Source organism: Pseudorasbora parva, chromosome 21, assembly GCF_024679245.1.
Source record: "Pseudorasbora parva isolate DD20220531a chromosome 21, ASM2467924v1, whole genome shotgun sequence".
Lineage (NCBI taxonomy): Eukaryota > Metazoa > Chordata > Actinopteri > Cypriniformes > Gobionidae > Pseudorasbora > Pseudorasbora parva.
The window spans coordinates 19,815,181-19,834,456 of NC_090192.1; the positions used below are offsets into that span (position 1 = coordinate 19,815,181).

Consider the following 19,276-nt stretch of genomic DNA (forward strand, 5'->3'; position numbering starts at 1 on the left):
CCATGCCTCCTCATACAATACCACAGCTCCTCTCTTGGCACCCTGTCATATGTTTCGCTAAATCTACAAAGACACAATGCAGCTCTTTCTGACCCTCTCTGTTCTTCTCCATTTACATTCTCAAAGCAAATAACTAGGTGGCCTTAACTACAAACATTGTAAAACAAGTAAGTAACCTGGTTGTATTTAAATGTTTAATATTGTTAGTGCAGTTTCATAAATTTCTCTGAACACTGATAATACATGTTTTTAAAATATTTGTGATTTTGTTAATGTAAGATCTAAGGTCTAATGAGTTTTGTGTATCTTAGAATCCTGAATTGCATGATTTTTTTATCTTTTTAAGATTTTCATCTACTAAGGTCTAAGTTTTATCTACTTATCTACTGTGCAGAAATGTTCATTGTATTTACCATTTAAGGTATTTTCACAATACTGTTGTAGATTTGATAAAATGTATTAAATAACATGTGGCAGTATGGCTTGAGTGTTTAATGAGTTGCTTTACTAATATAAATTTACCTAAATACATTTTTAGTTTAGGTAAAACTAAAAAGGAATGCTACTACAATTTAAAATGTAGGCTACAATTGGGCCAATAACATGGGTTGGTAAACTAATTTATTTTCAATTGTTTTAATGAATTATTTCTCATTGAGCCAATGTTAACAGACTATTGCTATAATTGATCAAATTACATTTACAGAATTTCACTTGGGCAAATTGAAAATTTTAGATGTGACCAGTCACTAGAAATTTTTGAGTTGGGAAGATTATAATTTTTTTACAGTGTAGAGGTTATTTCGTGCAAAGAACGGGGAAAATAGGCCAAACATAAGGCTATATATTGATTTTATCTCAAGGCAATGTGTGTTTATTCTAATGCAGCACTTGTTTCTTGCCATAAATGTTTGTTGCAATAAATGACGCATAACAGCGGTTTCTGCATCCTTTTGCGGTTAAACTTGAAGAAGACATCGGTAGTCACTTGTTTACGCCCACGAGTGCCGCTGATTGGTTTGTGACATCTGCACGTCCATGTAGACTCCTCCCACTCTGTCTCTTTCTGCGCGTGTGGGCGTATTTTTACAGCTTGAAACTGAACTAGACTGAAACTCGCTTCACTGTAGGCTACTGAGCTTCAAGAGTGGGAATTTACGAGGCTGGCAGCATGTTTTGTTATTTTCAGCGTTGTGGCAAACGTTGGATTAAGGATTTGACTATATAAAATCACATGGCTACTGTTTAGTTATGCTTTGACAGTATATTTCTTCCGCGAAGAAGGTGCATCGCCGGTTAATGAACAAACCTAGTCGCTGAGACCTGAAAGTCCATCAGAAGGTATGGCTTTATTTCAATGAGTCTCTTTACGTTTGGTGTTTTAAAGTTGCACCCATGGTAACAGATGTAGCATCGGTTGAGAGTAGCTATGATGTGTCAACTCACGTGCCGCTGGATGCATTTATTTTCATAAAGAACAGCCTATTGCCCGAGCTTGTAGTGTAACGTTACATTGCACATAATTTTTTTTAAATGATGGCTGTTTTACAAACTAGTCAGCTTCCTACATAGACATAATTTTGGCTCACCACATACAGTACGCGCTGACCCTAAATTTGCCTGATGTCTAAAAAGATGTCTAGGTAGGCAGCTCACCAGGTTTTAGACACAGTCCATACGTGCTTCTGTAAAATGATTTTGCAAAGCGATTGCTTGCATTTGTAATCTGGCTGCATGATAATCTGGTGGATTAAGTGTAACGAGCGTCACTGCTTTAGTCATTTCAATGGACACGGATTCTCCTCAGTCAGGGGCTTTTCTCCATGTTCCAGAAGAATGAAACACACAATGTCAACAAATATGAACAGCTCCAACTAAATTCTACCCCTGTTTTATTTTTTTAACTGCATTTCGCCAAGTGTCATGTTTTCAGGACAATAATATTTCTCATAAATATCAGCCTTGGGCAAGTTATATAGGCCTAATGGCTTTACAATTAAGATCTCATTTGTTAACATTAAATGTATTAGCAAACACGAATTTATGAGCTATATATATATATATATATATATATATATATATATATATATATATATATATATATATATATATATATATATATATATATATATATTTATTTAAAGCATGTATTCATTTTTGGTAATGTTATTTAGCGTTTTAGTAAAGGTCTAATTACCATTGATTAAACTGTAGAAGTAAGTTCATTGTTAGTTCATGTTAACTAATCTAACTAATCTAACAAACGAAACCTTAGTTACTGTAAAGTGTTACCCATTTTTGCTGTTTTATTTGTTTCAAAATTAGACCCTTTTTACTGTTAACCTATAATAGGCTATTAATAGCAGCTTCTATTGACATCTTGCACCATATAGGTTTTATTGGGCAGTTATTGCAGAATGTTGTCTATGCAGAAATCGATTTATAAAAATAAACTTCTCTTGTGAAACATACTGGTGTGACAACTAACCCAGCTCTCCACTACCTTTTCATTATGGGCTTTACAGCTGTGTTATTTTTAATTTAATGAATTCCTCACAGTAAACTATAAATTAACACAAACCAGAAACTGCCTTCATGTTTATAAAAGCTGCATCAGATTTGAGTGGATACAGCTGCAGGAATGTACAAGGTGCACATGCAAAGTCAATTCAAACATCTGATGTCCTGAAACTGATTGCTCTTTTGTTTATATGAGTGACTACAAATCAAAGCATACTTTTATCAGTGGATGTGGGATGCTTTTCCTACATGAATTGATTCTCACTTCTATTTTACTGACTGTTTGGACACTATCAAAGGGTCTGTGAAGGTGAGAGTGCAGCTCAGGGAATACAGGAACACATCCTTCAGTACCGCTCTGAGGCATTAGTGCTGTATATGAGCACAGGTGTTAAGTTTCATGGTGAAAAGAACAGGTACTATGTCCTTCAGTGTACCTCAAGGGAGTCTCTTGCATTTAGCTATATGATTTGCATCTGACAATTAAAATTCTTGCTCTAAATCAATATTCAATAGTGGAGACTCAGAGACATCATGCTGCGTGCAGATTTTTGTGAAGATGACGGGCCAACATTCAGCCATCTGGTGACTACAATGCTCACTGAATCTTAGATTTGCATAAATAGGGCTATTTACTTTTATATCAAGATTGGCCATTTTAGAGATATTGTTCTGCGAAAGAAAACAGATTGCGATTATTAAATAATCGTCTGATTGCCGTTATTCAATTAAATCACAATTATTTGAGAGAACAGCAATAATTGTGCAGTTTAAAATTTCGATCACATTTTGTCAAGGGAAATATAAAAACACTGTTGTACACAAAGACAAATAAAAAAAAAATCACAAAGTCAAAGTCTAAAAAATATTTTTTAGGGGGTTTAATAACAATGCATTAGGGGGGTAACAATATATCGCAAATACAAAAATGCAACAATATATGTATAATGGATATTGACAATATATATTGTATATAGTTCACCCAAAAGTAAAATGACTGAGAGAAAAAAAAATCAAGTTTACAGAATTTTAGTTTCAGTACTACATTGAACTCTATATAATGTTAAATATAATGTATAATAATGCAATTCTGACAATGCCAAATATCTTATTCTACCAATAAAAAGTAGCCTACATTATTTTAAATATATCTAGTCAGTGAGCAAAGCACATTTGTCTTAAATATTCTTTTTTTTTTTTTCAGCTTCAGCTTCAGAATCATAATTATATTTATTCTAGTGTCACTATTGGGCAGCACCAAATCCAAGCCTATTTCCACCCCAATGTAATACCAAATTTAGCATTTTAATCAACATATAATATAATATAATATAATATAATATAATATAATATAATATAATATAATATAATATAATATAATATAATATAATATAATATAACATTATTCCACAGCATTAAAGTCAATCAATATTTTATTATAATGAAACAAATTTAAATAAATATTATAGATACAATTTCAAGTAAATTAATAGCATTTGAGACTTAAAAAGTGGCTTGAACAAAACAACACAATTATTTGTATGACAATTATAAACAGAATTCATGATCATGACAGGCCTACATATCAGTGGCATTTTTGTCTGCTGTAACTAAAGCAGCTAGGGATGTTGCAGTGTTAAAGTCCTCTGTTTTGATGAGGCTGTTGTGTGCAAGTAGTATATGATCCCATTTATGGATTTATCATAAGCTTGGGTGATTTGGACCCACACACTTTACCATAGCTTTGCGTCTCTCAATTTGGTAATAGCATGTCAGATAAACACAGCAACTGAGTTTCTTGGAAAAAGTGTTGTATTATGAAATCACAGCAGACTGTACGGCTTTGTTCCAGTAGACTCTCACACATGTCCCTCAAACTCATGTTCAATTACATCTCTTCCTCATGCAGGGATATTTTATTGCTTATGATTTATAATCTTTTAAGATTCCTATTTTATGTGTTCGGTTATTGGTTTTGCAGTATGGCATTACTATCATTCAAAGGTTTGGGGTCTATTAGAGTATTTTTGAAAGACAATGAAGACTGGAGAAATGGCTTCTTAAAATGTAGCTTTGCTATTAAAGGAATACGTTACATTTTAAAATATAATAGAATAAAAAAAAAAAATTTTGTAGTACCATCTTTACTGTATTTTTATCAAATGAATGCAGCCTGGTTGAGTGAAAGGTCTTTGAAAAACTCAAATGTCTACAACATGCTGCATTTTAATAGTATTGCAAGTATATGAACAGTCAAGTGGACAAAAGTTTCTTGCAGCATACAGGAAGTACAGACTAGTTCAGACCTATCCCAAACTATCAAAAAAACAAAAAAAAGCGAGACATAAGAGCTGTCAGATCACAAGGAGTGCATTCACTTCCAAATTCCTTTTGAGGAATTTATTAAGTTAATTAGATTAAATGCAAGCACTTCAAACGGATCTGATTTAGATAATTACTTTGTTAGCATAAAATGATTTTATGAGACTTTATAGAGAATGAATGGATATTAACCAGTCAGCCATGCACAGATATGGTCAGTTCTTTTCTGTGAAGTAGAGCTGCACGATTGATTGTTAAAAGATAGTAATCTCGATTCAAACACTCACACAATTTTATTTGTAAATGACAAAGATCCGGCTATGTCAGTTAATTCGTTTGACAAGTACGATCACACAGCGAACATTCAGATCTGCATTGCTGCTGACGGTGACCCACAGAGAGCAGTTGTTATGTATAGGTATGAAACAGCTTCACAAATAACATTTCAACCACACATTATCATTATTTCTGTTACAGTTATGTTCACCGAAGTACAGGGATAAAAGTTTATTGTAACCTGACTTTTTAAAAGGTGATTTACAATGTATCGTCACAGTAAAGCGGAACGATTCTGGATAAATTAAGAATCACAAATTTTCTTTGTTTAAAGGTGCACTATGTAGTATTTTTGCAGTAAAATATCCAAAAACCACTAGGCCAGTGTTATATATTTTGTTCAGTTGAGTTCCTACAATATCCCAAATGTTACCAACTATTTGTAAATTGTGAGAAAATTGTTATTTTAAACAAGGACCCAGGACGTGTCAGTATAGCGTTTGAGGGAGTCACCTGTCAATCGCGTCTTATCTGCGTTACCCTCGGTTTTATTCTGCAGAAGCGCTTTTCTCTTAGCAGTGTGAACATGTCACAGCAGCCCGAGCGATCGCACAGAGTAACGTCATAACATAATTTTAAAAACACTTAAATGTGTCTAATATGATAAACAGAGCTGCTTTACTTTATTATCATGACCGAAAATGCGGAAGTGCAGGCGCCTGGCGACTGTGTCCCGTCCCGTCATAATAAAAGTCCCGGTGCTCGCGAGGCGGGTATTTGTGTATCAATCACTCCAGCGGCCGTGCTCAGCTCCACAACACTCGGCCCTGCTCTGCTTCACACTACAGTAACGTTAATAACCGCATCCATGAACATGATTTCTGGCCGAGTTCTATTTTCCACTGGCTGTGAGGTGAAGACCACATGTCCCAAGATACTGCGCTCACATTTGGCATCATCCAACTACACCTTTGTTTTGAATGGGCGACCTCTAGTGGACGGAAAGTTGCATAGTGCACTTTTAAAGGTATCATGAACTGGCATTTTAAAAATTTGTACATGTTGTCTGAGGTCAACTAATGACATTTGTGTGGTTTTTACATTCAAAAACATCATAATGAATATGTAAAATAGGCTATTTTCTACACTGGTTTTGAGGCTCTCTCCTGAACGCTGGGTTTTGATGGGCGTGCTGCACTGGAGACGTATACATTTATATTATTACATCCATGGCTAGGATTGGATAATATTTGCATATTTAATGAGCTTCAACTCCCTTGTCAGTCCACGGGAGGGATTGTTTTGAAAGCAGCAACCGGAATAATTTTCTGACAGGGATCTCAAAACTTATTTATCAAACAAACACAATGTTCCCTTTATCGAGGGAACTCAACACTGCGTCGTCGAGTGACGACACTCTGGGAACGCCCCCAGCGTGACGGCTCTGAAGTATGAATGAAATCAGTCACCAATCCGATTGGTGCAACGTCCTACGTAGTAGGCGACGGCGTAAGCGGAAGCTATAAGAAGGCGCCGCCCCAAACGAAAGACAGCCTTTGCTCTTCAGCGAGGCGCTCTGTGTGATATTGTATGTCTGTCACCGCATTAAAACAAGCGGGCTGATTAGGAGGTGTGTGCACCCGTGCCCGCGCTTCATTTCGGGCTCGGACACACACCGGCTGTGTGTGCAGTGTCTCGGGGCGCAGCACGCTCGGGCAGCGCTTGAGGGTGCCGCCTGCAGCGGGAAGCTGCCGCTCCGGGTGCTGCGCTCACGGCTGGCCGTGTCTAAGGAGAGCGGCCGGGCTCGCAAGCCCCAGGGATCCGGTCCCGCGTCTGTTGAGGCAGCGCGGCGGCGTAGATCATGGGGCTCACAACTGGGTCTCGCGACGGGAGGCGGGCATGCTGAGGCATCTTCCCAATCCTCGTCCGATGATTCAGACGCTCTTCCGCCTCGTGAGGAAGCCCGCGCTGCGGCTTCTTCCTCCGAGGCGGAGAACCCGATGCTCGAGCCGTCTGATTCTGAGGAATCGGACGCGCACAGCATTGAGGCTGTCGAAGCGTTAAGCCAGTAAATACGCTACTTCATTCATAAAATAAAGGCGCGCCGGCAGCTCTCGAGGGGGTTGTCTGTAGCTGGCCAATGTTCTCATTTCTCGTGTGGAAACCCACGCTGTGGCTTTTTCCCCCGGGATGGAGAATTAGATGCTTGAGCGGTCCGATTCCGAGGAATTAGACGTGCTCAGTATCGAGGTAGCGAAGTAGAATGAGAGCTTGTGCTTCATAATGCAAGGCTTAATCGCGCGTTGCCGAGGCAGCGCGTAGATTACGGTCTGTAATATTAGTGAACACACGCCATCGGTGCACATGTGATACTGTTTGGCGCGAGTGCAGTCAGCTCCTGAGGGTGCTGGCTGTGTTTGTTGAGTATCTCGCAGCGTACAGCCGTGCGTTTCGAGTGTTTCAGCCTCGCGCCTGTGGTCTTTCATCTCGAGGGATGAAAGCCAAATATGTTGTAACGAGTCGAATCTCGCGTTGCTGAGGCAGCGTGTAGATGGCGATTCGTTAAATACATGTTTAAACAGTATCGTCTGGGAATTATGGCTGTATTAATTCTGAGGAATTATAATTAAACATTATCTGACTTTGAGGAGTTGGGTATGTTTATTCAGCCTATTATTCAGACCATGTGCACCTGAGGGATGACTAGGGGCATTTAATTCTGAGGAATTAAATGGGATTTATCTAACTTTGAGGAGTTAGATTATCAGCCTATCATCCAATTGTGTTCACTGGGCTTTTTATAGCCCCTCTCCTGGGGAGCGATCGAGGTCGCCTCCCCTGTGGAGCTTTCTGGAAGTCGATGCTTGCGGTCCGCCGTCTACACGCTCTGACCACATTGACTTCCAGCGAACGCATGCTGCTCTAGCCGCCTCTAGAAAGACCGCAGCTGGGCAGCGAACGTGTTCGCGCACCGAAAATCCTCCCCGACTAAGCCCTGCAGGGTGGCCCTTCAGGGGGTCGGGCAGGAGGCGCGGTGGGTACCAGAGACCAGCCTTGAGAGGCTGGTTCCCCTAGTCGAATATCGCGGCGCATAGTTATGCTCCCGAATATATCTACTTGGGCCCTGTGTACCGTGGGCAGAGGGTACAGACCGCAGTTCAGTGTTCCAACACCGAATTCTTCGGTGTGGTCTGGACTGGGGTGTACCCAGCCCAGTGGCCTGCGGGCCAGCCCCCTCTCCCGGGGAGCGATCGAGGTCGCCTCCCCTGTGGAGTTTTCTGGAAGTCGATGCTGCGATCCGCCGTCTACGACGCTCGGGCCACATCGATTTCCAGCGGACGCATGCTGCTCCAGCTGCCTCTAGAAAGACTTGCAGCGGGGCAGCGACTGCGTTCGCACACCGAAAATCCTTCCCGACTAAGCTCTGCCGGGTGGCCGCTTCAGGGGGTCGGGCAGGGGGTTCGGTGGGTACCAGAGACTAACCCCGAGAGGTTGGTTCCCCTAGTGGAATATCTCGGCGCATGGCTATGCCTCCCGAATATTTCTGCTGGGGCCCTGTGTACAGTGGGAAGGGGGTAAAGATTACAGTTCAGAGCTCCACCACCGAAGTTCAGCGGTGTGGTCTGGACCGTGGTCCCCCCGGCCCAGAGGCAGGTTATGGAACAAGAAGTGCAGTCTCTGCTGGTCAAGGAGGCGATAGAGAAGGTCCCTCCGCCAGTCAGGGAGTCGGGCTTTTACAGCCGCTATTTCATTGTTTCCATAAAGGGTGGGGGCTTACGTCCAGTATTAGATCTGAGGTACTTGAATCGGTCTCTGAGGAGATTCAGGTTTAAGATGCTCACAATTCAAATGACCGTGAGCTGATCCAGTTCGAGGACTGGTTCGTCACGATAGATCTAAAGGACGCATACTTCATGTCTCCATCCTTCCTGCCCACAGGAAGTTCCTGAGGTTCGCTTTCGGGGGCGAAGCGTACCAATATCGGGTGCTTCCTTTCGGCCTAGCTCTTTCCCCTCGCGCGAGATGGCGATTCGGCATCGAGATGTCGTTTTAGCCCATCCCAGGTGCTTGGGGCTGAGACTGAACACAGCCAAGAGCGTGTTAACACCCGCCCAGAGGACCATGTTCCTCGGTGTAGTATGGGGCTCAACCTCGATGCGAGCGAGCATGTCTCCCGCACGGGTGGGTTCCATACTGGCGGAGGTCTCAGGAATGAAGCTAGGCCACAGCCGCACTGTGAAGCAGTTTCAGAGACTGCTGGGACTCAGGGTAGCAGCGTCCAATGTGGTTCCATTCGGCCTGCTATACATGAGGCCCCTCCAGTGGTGGCTAGGGACCAAGGGGTTCTCCTCGAGGGGAAAACTTTTCCGTATGATCAGGGTAACGCGCAGATGCCTTCGTTCCCTCGTCATATGGAGAAATCCGAGGTTCCTGTCCCAAGGGCCAGTGTTAGGAGCGTTATGTTGCAGGAAGATCCTTTCAACAGACGCCTCCCTCACGGGCTGGGGCGCGGTCATGGAAGGCCGGTTTACGAGAGGTCTGTGGGGGCCCCAGCATTCCTCCTGGCACATAAATTGCCTGGAGATGTTGGTGGTTTAGAAAGCTCTGAGGAGCTTTCAACCCGGACCTCCACGGCTACCATGTCCTGATACGATCCGACAACATGTCGGTAGTGTCGTGTCTAAATCACCAGGGGGGTCTGAGGTCGCGCCCACCAGGCAGGTTGGCGCATCAGATCCTCCTGTGGTCCCAGGGGAAACTGTCGTCTCTCAGAGCGATGTACGTCCCAGGGGACCAGAACCAGGGAGCAGATGTCCTGTCGAGGCAGGGGCTGAGGCCCGGGGAGTGGCGGCTCCACCCGGAGGTGGTGGAGGCCATATGCGAGAGGTTCAGCCCGGTGGAAGTGGATCTGTTTGCATCTCTAGAAACGACCCACTGCCCGCTGTGGTTCGCCCTCAGGCTCCGGCCCCGCTGGGGCTGGATGCCATGACACAGACGTGGCCGAGGCGGCGTCTGTACGCATTTCCCCCGATCGTTCTGCTCCCGGGAGTTCTAGAGCGAGTCCGCCGGGAGGGCATCAGCCTCCTATTAGTGGCACCCCGGTGGCCGTTCCGAGTTTGGTTCTCCGACATTGTGGCGGCCCCCCCATGGCAGGTCCCTCTGAGGAGGGATCTGCTGTCTCAGGCAGGGGGAATGATATTCCACCCCAGGCCAGAGCTGTGGGATCTCTGGGTCTGGCCCTTGAGGGGGCACAGTACCCAGGGAATGGCCTGCCACAATAGGTCGTAGAGACCATTCTCAGCTCTAGGGCTCCCTCTACGAGGAGACTGTATAGCCTTAAGTGGTATGTCTTCACTAGCTGGTGTAGAGAACGGGGGGGGTGAACCCAGTTAACTGTGCAGTTGCCTCAGTGCTGGAGTTCCTCCAGCACCGTTCCTCCGCCGGTTTGACCCCATCCACCTGAAGGTGTATGTGGTTGCCATAGGGGCTTTCCACTCGCCTTTAGAAGGGGGCCCGCTGGGCAGACACCACTTGGTAGTACGGTTCCTCTGTGGGGCTAGGAGGTTGAGGCCTGCGGCTTATCCCAGAGTCCCAGCTAAAGGGGACCTGGTAGTGGCTCTCGAAGGGCTGGTTGAGGCCCCCTTCGAACCATTAGAGTCGGCTGAGGCGAGAAATCTGACCCTCAAGGTAGCTTTTCTCCTCGCTATCACTTCTCTGAGGAGAGTGGGGGACCTTCAGGCCTTGGCGGTAACGCCAACTTGCTTGGAGTTTGCCCTTGGCGGGGTGAGAGCTATCTTGTACCCCAGACCGGGCTACGTTCCCAGGGTCCCATCTACGGGGATGGGGTCGGTGTTTCTTCAGGCATTTCATCCTCCGCCTCACGCGACGGCAGAGGAAGCTAGGCTGCACCTGCTCTGCCCTGTCAGGGCATTGAGATTTTATTTGGACAGGTCAGCTCATTGGAGGAAGTTGGACCAGCTTTTGGTGTGCTTGGCCCCCCTAAGAAAGGGTTGCCTGCGGCGAGACAGACTATTAGTAACTGGATCGTGCAGGCTATAGCCACGGCTTATCGGGTGCGCAATCTGCCTTCACCCATAGCCGTGAGGGCTCACTCTACGAGGGGCTTGGCCTCCTCGGTGGCCCTCCTTTCGGGAGCCTCACTTATTGAGATTTGTGAGGCGGCAGGATGGGCTAATCCACACACCTTTATAAGATTTTATAAGCTGGACCTCCCGGCTACGCTGGGTGCTAGAGTGCTTGCGTCCTGAGTGTGCCTGGTTTCCAGCTTCACACCAGGACGTGCGTGTCTCGGTGTGGCATAGTGGGTATTGACGTTCCCAGAGTGTCGTCACTCGACGACGCAGTGTTGAGTTCCCTCGATAAAGGGAACGTCTCGGGTTACTATTGTAACCCTTGTTCCCTGAGAGGGAACGAGACACTGCGTCTCGTCGCCACACCTACACGTAGAGCGCTCGCTTCATCGCAAAGGCTGTCTTTCGTTTGGGGCGGCGCCTTCTTATAGCTTCCGCTTACGCCGTCGCCTACTACGTAGGACGTTGCACCAATCGGATTGGTGACTGATTTCATTCATACTTCAGAGCCGTCACGCTGGGGGCGTTCCCAGAGTGTCGTCACTCGACGACGCAGTGTCTCGTTCCCTCTCAGGGAACAAGGGTTACAATAGTAACCCGAGACGATTTATCTCTCATTGGATCTCTTTATCCGATCGGAGGATAAGCGCGGACCGCACACACGTAAGTGGGCGCGCGCTCTTCAAATTTCAAGTCAAGAGTAAACATTAACAACGCAGATCAAGAGATTAATGTTATTTCACTATTTAAGATTCACCGGCCTACTAACAGACTTATGTTTTGGTCCGGAAAATCACCACGATCACTTGGTAATGCGTATCAATAGTGCGAGTGTGCAATCTCGTGGATTGTATACGCCAAAATGGGTTTTTCGCTGCATATGATACGCAATTTATGGCGTGCAATGACAAGCTCTTGGGTAGGTTGGGGGTGGTGGGGTTGGTGGTTCGTACGTATAATACACTATAAAGTGCGTATCATATGCATGTGAAAAACCACGTACCACAAGTGCTATAGAGTTGTTCATGAGAACGGTTTGTGATTTTGTGATCGCTATGACTCTAATCTTGTCATAATTGTAATATATCGTTAGCTGGACTGTGTGCTTGTGTACTATCGAGTTGTTCACAAGAACGGTTTGTGTTTTTGTGATCGCTGTAACTCTAATCTTGTTATAATTGTAATATGTTCGTTAGTTGGACTGTCTTGCTCGTGTACTATCGAGTTGTTCACAAGAACGGTTTGTGTTTTTGTGATTGAAGGGATGACTTTTTCATTGAATATTCGACCTGGATTAGATACACACAGATTCTGCCATAGCCGTTGATGCCTCTGGGTTTACGTACGTGTGGGGCGGCGCTATCAATATAGGGGCGAGACCCTTTTGGGGGTTGGGGCGTGTTTGTTTTGGTGATTTGAAATATCAACAACGGTTACCAGATAGCACGTACCCCACCTTTAATGATTCAATGACAAATAAAAATTTTAATAGTCACTTGTCCCCCCCACCTACTGGTGTACACCGGGGTATTATGTGTGGAAATTAGAAGATGAAAAAGTAGATTGAGGATTTGTTGAATATTCTCCAAAAGTAGATTTGAGAGGGAAAAAATGTGAGGAGAGAATGACATTATGACATGAAGTAATGGAAATAGAAGCAAAAAAACCTAAAACTGATGACACAGCTCTTGTGGAGAATCAAATTACCTTAATTTGTGATATTTTTACCTTTATTCATGATTCGTTCTCTCTTTCTTTCTCTGTTTCCTGGCTGCTGAATTTTGGAATAAAAAACGGATTGTGGCGAGTATTGGTAAATCCCATGTGTGCATAACCAGCTCTTTCTCGGCTTCTCCGTGTCTCTCTCAGTCCTGCTGGTGCTTTTAGGAAACCACAGGCCCCATCCACACTATTTGTTGTGAGGATATAGGCACGTTTGAAAAGTAGCCACATTTGTATTAATTAGTGGATGTGTAGGGAACGGGATTTGACTGTTATTTTATTGTTGCTGTAAGCTGATTTTTTTTCTTTTTCATTTTGCTTTGGAGAAAGATCTATTATGAAGAATTAAGTTCATCCTGAATGAGCAGGGGTTTATAATCCCAGTAGCCTCAGCAGAGACATGGGTTGTGTCTGGGCCCTAGGACACCACGTGGTAGGACAAATTCATCTGCTGTCTGTGCGTCATCATATTTCAGAGGCTTTTAGGCTCTTATCAATGACCTGAATATTTCTGATCATTTAAATTAATGATGATGAAAATGCTTCTTTAAAAAAGAAAAATTACTCAGTGTGAAGAAAGACTTTGTTGCAAGTGTTAATGGCAAAGATGATCAGAAGTCCCACCAAAATGATGACTGGTTATGCATTACAGCGGCTTTATACGGTCCTGGTATGCCCTTTTACTAAGATTGTGTTACTAGAATTTGTTTTCATGGTTGATTGTTTAAAAAATGCATTATACACATATTTTACATTATTGCAGCACCTCTTTTCCCAGTCTGTCAGTAACGCTCTGTTTAGTTCCTGTTTCGAAGAAGCTCCTCCTTTTGAAATACAAAATGTGCTCTGATTGGTTAGCAAGCCTTTCGTATTTTGATTGGTGAACTGCTTAGAGCATGTTTCAGAAATGTCATGCCCTAACAATAACCCCGAGTTTAATCTGCTCAGGTGTGAATATTAAAGATGCTGTCAATTTTGCCATACCAAGCTCGATTCAGACCCTGAGAATGTTTACGACCAAAAAGATTATACAGAACCTTTGCAAGCCTGGATTTTACAGGAAGTTTCAGAGTGGTAAGATCCTAAAGATCGGTGAACAGCCAAGAGAGTAAACAAAAGGAATAGCTTACAAAAAGCAAAAGCCCAAGAGAAAAAACACTACATCAACACAGTATAGGTAGCAGTCTAGCGGAGCTTTTTTTTTTTTTTTTTTTACGTTGTAGCAACATCAGAAAACTTATAATTGGAACTGATACTAGAAAACAACAAATAATGAAGCATAGCCTACTTGCAGACTGTGATACATAAACAACTGATTCACAAGTTCACACTTACATATAATTTATGGAGAGTAAATTTAAATGCGTATGTGGCGTGCTGTCCAGGGAGAGGGCTTCGAGCTCGGAATTTGGCCCAAACCCAGAGTACCCCCTATGTATGTAAGTGGTTAGAACCTAAAGAGAAAAAGTGGAGAAGGGGTGGTGGAGGGATGCTGATAAACTGTCAACAAAAAACACCTCTTGTTGTTGATTAGCTGAGTGCTCTCCACCTTTGTCAATTATTTGAACATGCTTCTCCCGAACCTTGTTCATAAAACATAATTTGTCTCTGTGACATGGAAAAAAAGGCATGCTAAAAGCAGGTCGTCTTCTGTAGCGCAGCTCAATCCTTTTTTTTGCGCATTCCGTCAGCAGGGATTATTTAAATTAGTGACATCCGGTAGTCCGGTAGTCCCAACGAGCTGTTTGTTGTAAGCTTAGTCCTTAAAAAATGGTTTCTGTTAAAGTGAATATCTCTATTTGGAGAGTTTTGAGCTTTGTAACCTTGCATATTTTTTTATGCTCAAACAACAACATTACACACTAACTAAAGTTGAAAAAGTCACCATTCAAATCAGTCACCAAATCAGAATTCTAATTTTTTATGGAATACTGCTGTATGCATTATAAATGATTTATCCGTGCACATCATAAGCCATGTTTCTATTACAGTTTTCCAGAAAACTTTTGCGTTATTTTCTAAATGTTGATAAAAAAACTCAACTGTAAAATGACGGTGTTTCCATTAACTGATGCTATGTGACTAAAACAAATGGTGTGTCTCAATCAGCTCCCTAGTTCAGTTAAGGGCACTGATCAGGACGTAAGTCAATGGGCTGACTCCCTGATCAGTGCCCTGACTACTGAACTAGAGAGCTGATTGAGACGCACCCAAAGTTTTTTCCTCTTGCGATAAGTCATTAAAAAAATAATGGCAACGGATTTTGGCAAGTTTATCCCAGCCACTGCACTAGCCATTATTTTGAATCAAAGGAGACATAGGCATGTTATCCAAGCCTTAATGGCAAGGAAAGCTCCTTACAAGGCTCAATCCCAGGGGCGGGATAAATGGTTGTCTTTCACATTCCCGCTGCACGCAATACTCTAGCGCTACAACCAACCAGAGCAATGAAGAAGGTGATGTAGTCAGAGCAAGAGTCCTTTTTTAAGAATGACTTCAGTGCCGTTCTTTGATCTTTTCTCAAAGAAAAGCTTAAAGGTCCCATTCTTTGCGTGTTTTCGAAGCTTTGATTATGTTTACAGTGTGCAATATAACATGAGTTCATGTTTCGCATGTAAAAAAAACAGTTTTCTCTGTCCTAAAAACGGCCTGATGATTTCCTTGTTCTAGGATGTCCCTCCTTCAGAAATATGTAACGAGTTCTGATTGGGCCAGCGCTTCCTGTTTTGTGATTGGACAGCAGCTTAGCGCACTTTGCCCGGAAAGGTACCGTAACGGTACTCTTACCATAACGGGGAGATGCAAGCGCTGAATGCGCGCTCTTCTCCACGTGGGAGAGCAACAAGACCACGGCCCCTATTTTGCGTGTACTTGTGGGCGGAGCTTTTCCCTCCACAGAAGCACGTCGCTAAACTAGTGAATGAACTTGCGCTATAGCGTGCACAACGCGCATACACTTTTCTCATGTAATCTACACAGATGCAACAGTTATTTTTGCAAATCATAAATTGTTACACTAAAAAAATATTAACACATGAGATGACGGAAATCATTGTGGTGTGCCACGAAGATGTGAAAAAATAGGCATAAATCTAGCTTACAAATTATTCAGGCTAATTGTAGTAATTAAGGATCAGACCTGTTTGCCCAATAGTGGCAAGACATATATGTATATAAGGACATCTGACAAATTGGTTTGTCCATCAAGAACCAGGAAAAAAAATCGACTGAAAAACTGGAAAAAAAAACTGTTTAACCGACGCTATTTTGGGTGGGTTTCTCCCATCCCCATACAACACAACTTCTCTGTCTTTCACTGCTCTTACAAGAACATCAGTCTCCTCGGCTGTGAACCGCTCCTGGCGTGCGCCTGGTAAATACGCCATAATAATAGCAATCCATAATGGAACTTGCGCACCTGCTTTTAAAGGGAATGTTGGATGACGCTCTGATTGGTTTATTCACGTTACGCCCAAACCGCACCTAAGAATAATGAAGCTACTTCAGACCAACCCATTTTAGATTTGCGCCGGGCGCAAGAGCCATTTATCCCGCCGGGAAAATAGCAACAGCGCCGAGACCCGCCCACAAAGTTACTTGCGCTTCGCGCTTTGACACTGGCGTTTCAGATCGTTAAAATAGGGCCCCAGAGTCGCGGCCCAAGCCGTTTTGAAAGGTCGCTGTATGCCAGCAGCAGCCATCTTCTTTGTTTTTAAGTAGCAGGAAATTCAAACGAAACTCTGCCTTCATTGTGTTAAGCACACCCACCGACTCTATACACGATGTGATTGGCCTGACTAGAGTAAGGTTTTTCAAGCTTGCAAGCCAACGTAGTGTGGCTAGATGACCCTGGCTGCAAATTACATTTGCCACTGGGTGCAATTTTTTTAGGCTAGATCCAATCAGTGGACAAAATAAAGTCCCGTCCTACATTTTTTCTTGTACATTTCATATACACCACAATAGGGAAAAAAGACTACACAACTTCTGTTAAAGCTCACATAAAATGTTAAATTCTGTCATCATTTACTCACTCTCATGTTGTTCCAAATGTGTATGACTTTTTCTTCCATGAAACACATAAAGAGATGTTTAGCAGGTTGTCTGAGCTACTTTTGTTCATGCAATAAAAGTAGATGTGAACCAGGGGCTGTCATACTCCAAAAAATGATCATAATTAGGCATTAGGACTCCTAAGTCATGTGAAAACTATGTGGGATGAAAGTAATTTAAATTGTTATTCATTATATGCCTCAATCTGTTTTTAGCTTCTCCTGCAGGTTGATGCATCAAAAAGGAAAATCTTGAAGGATGGGTGCTATTACCTCATTCAGTGTCTTTGAATTTTTCCATGAGCTTTTACATTTTACCTGAGTGGTTGCACTGGAAATATGTTGTTTGGAACTGATCTAGTTTTTCCCTTCATAAATATTATAGGATTATTATAAGACCTTTTCCAAAGCATCCTTTTGGTCTTACTGCCAATAATAAGAATTCTTTGAAGCGCTTAATGGTTTTATTTATATTCATCTCATATCAAAGTTCAATTTACTAGCAGAAAATATCCAAAAAACATGCAATTACAATAACACACTTCACAGGCTTTTTGACTCACCCATGAACACAACAAACTTTAATAAATTGTCATCTTATAAATAGTATTATTATCTTATAAATAGAGTCCAATGACATTTTAAGCTTTTGACAGCCTGCTGCTTCTTGACATTTCTGTTTAGGAAATAGGGAAACATTTCTACCTATTCCTACAGATATAATATTTCCGTTAAAACCCTTGCAGAGTCTAAAATCTTTTGGGGAGGTTTGGCTTTCGTGTGAATTCAAGACCTTGAGCGTCTTTATTTGATCTTGAGTGTCAGATGTTTGAAATATTCCTTTTATTGTCCATTTTCTTTTCAAGCTTGTGCACCATCTGCGCACAATTAACATTTTATTTTCATACAGTGTGCTCCAACAGAGGAAGTGTTCATGTCAAATTCACAGTGTGAAGATGCCTCATAATGAGCACTATTGTGAAAGCAACCCCTTCTTAGACAAAGGGGTCGATCCACCCCGCAGCTCTCAAATAGCCCCTAATGCAACACCATTTGCCCATCTGCAGGGCTACAGAAAGACTATCATTCTTGTGCTTTCCTTTGAATAGAAACAGTTTTCCACGTATGGTTAAAAGATGTTTTTATATGAGCTCCATTCATGTTCTGCTGTGTAATGCCGATGCAAGGCTTAGCCTGTTTGTTACATGTTTCTGCATGTTGATGGAAGCTGGGATTGTGCAGGGTGAAGCAGAGCAACCGCTCAGTGGATATTAATTGGGTGTGTTGGTCTCACTGGAGAGAGTTGAAAAGTGAACGCAGACGGCATTCTTTGTTATATCCTGAAGGCAGGATCTTGGCAGACTTGTGTCAGTTAATGGAGGCCAGACAGGTTATTTTTAAGAAATAAACAGCGATGATTACACATGACATTTCTCTATACTTTGATAAACGAGTCTAAGACATGTCTTTAATTTATTTAAAGAAATTCATTAAAAATGCAATTCATACATACAATGATTTAAACCTTTTCTATGATGAGCATGTTTTAAAATGCTTGAAAATAAAAGTTTGGCCCGGTTCTTAAATTGCCCCTATTATGTTGTTTTAAAGTTTCCTAATTTTGTTTGGGAGGTGACCTTTGGCATCCAATATTGTATATCCATTATCCAATACAATATTTTCTAATATAAGAGAAATTACTACTGTAGTAATAACATTAGGCGTAATTACGACGGCTTCCTCAGCACTTGTATACACAGTGATATGAACAGTAATGTTTTAATTCGAGTCCTCATCCTCGAATGAGGATCCTCGTCTTCATCCTTTGTTTGTAAGACTCGAACTACTGGTTTCAAGCAGTTCAGAATTAGTTCTTTCTTTTGGGAGACAGTAACTCTATTTATCATGCACAGCTATAATGCACCACATGGAAGGTAATATCTGAGAAAACCAAGAGAAAAAAAGTAATGGATTATTCAGGTTAAAAACAGTGAGTACGGAAAGTTTTCAGACCCCTTTAAATTTTCACATCTTTGTTTGTTATATTGCAGCCATTTGCTCAAATCTAATATTCTCATTAATGTACACATAGCACCCCACATTGACAGAAAAACACAGAATTGTTGTCATTTTTGCAGATTTATTAAAATAGAAAAACAGAAAAATCACAAGTAGTCAGACCCTTTGCTCAGTATTTAGTAGAAGCACACTTTTGATCTAATACAGCTATGAGTCTTTTTGGGAAAGAGGCAACAAGTTTTTCACACCTGGATTTGGGGATCCTCTGCCATT

At 42.4% G+C, this 19,276-nt stretch overlaps 1 protein-coding gene across 2 annotated transcripts in view; it reads left to right on the top strand.

The window, feature by feature from the left end:
• The first annotated feature begins 1,099 nt into the window (after positions 1-1,099).
• rhbdf1b (rhomboid 5 homolog 1b (Drosophila)) overlaps positions 1,100-19,276 on the top strand; it is a 55,924-nt gene continuing 37,747 nt past the window's right edge. For both annotated transcript variants that reach the window (XM_067430040.1, XM_067430041.1), the window contains exon 1: positions 1,100-1,341. The gene's annotated coding sequence lies outside the window, so the exon portion shown is untranslated. The remainder of the gene's footprint in view (positions 1,342-19,276) is intronic.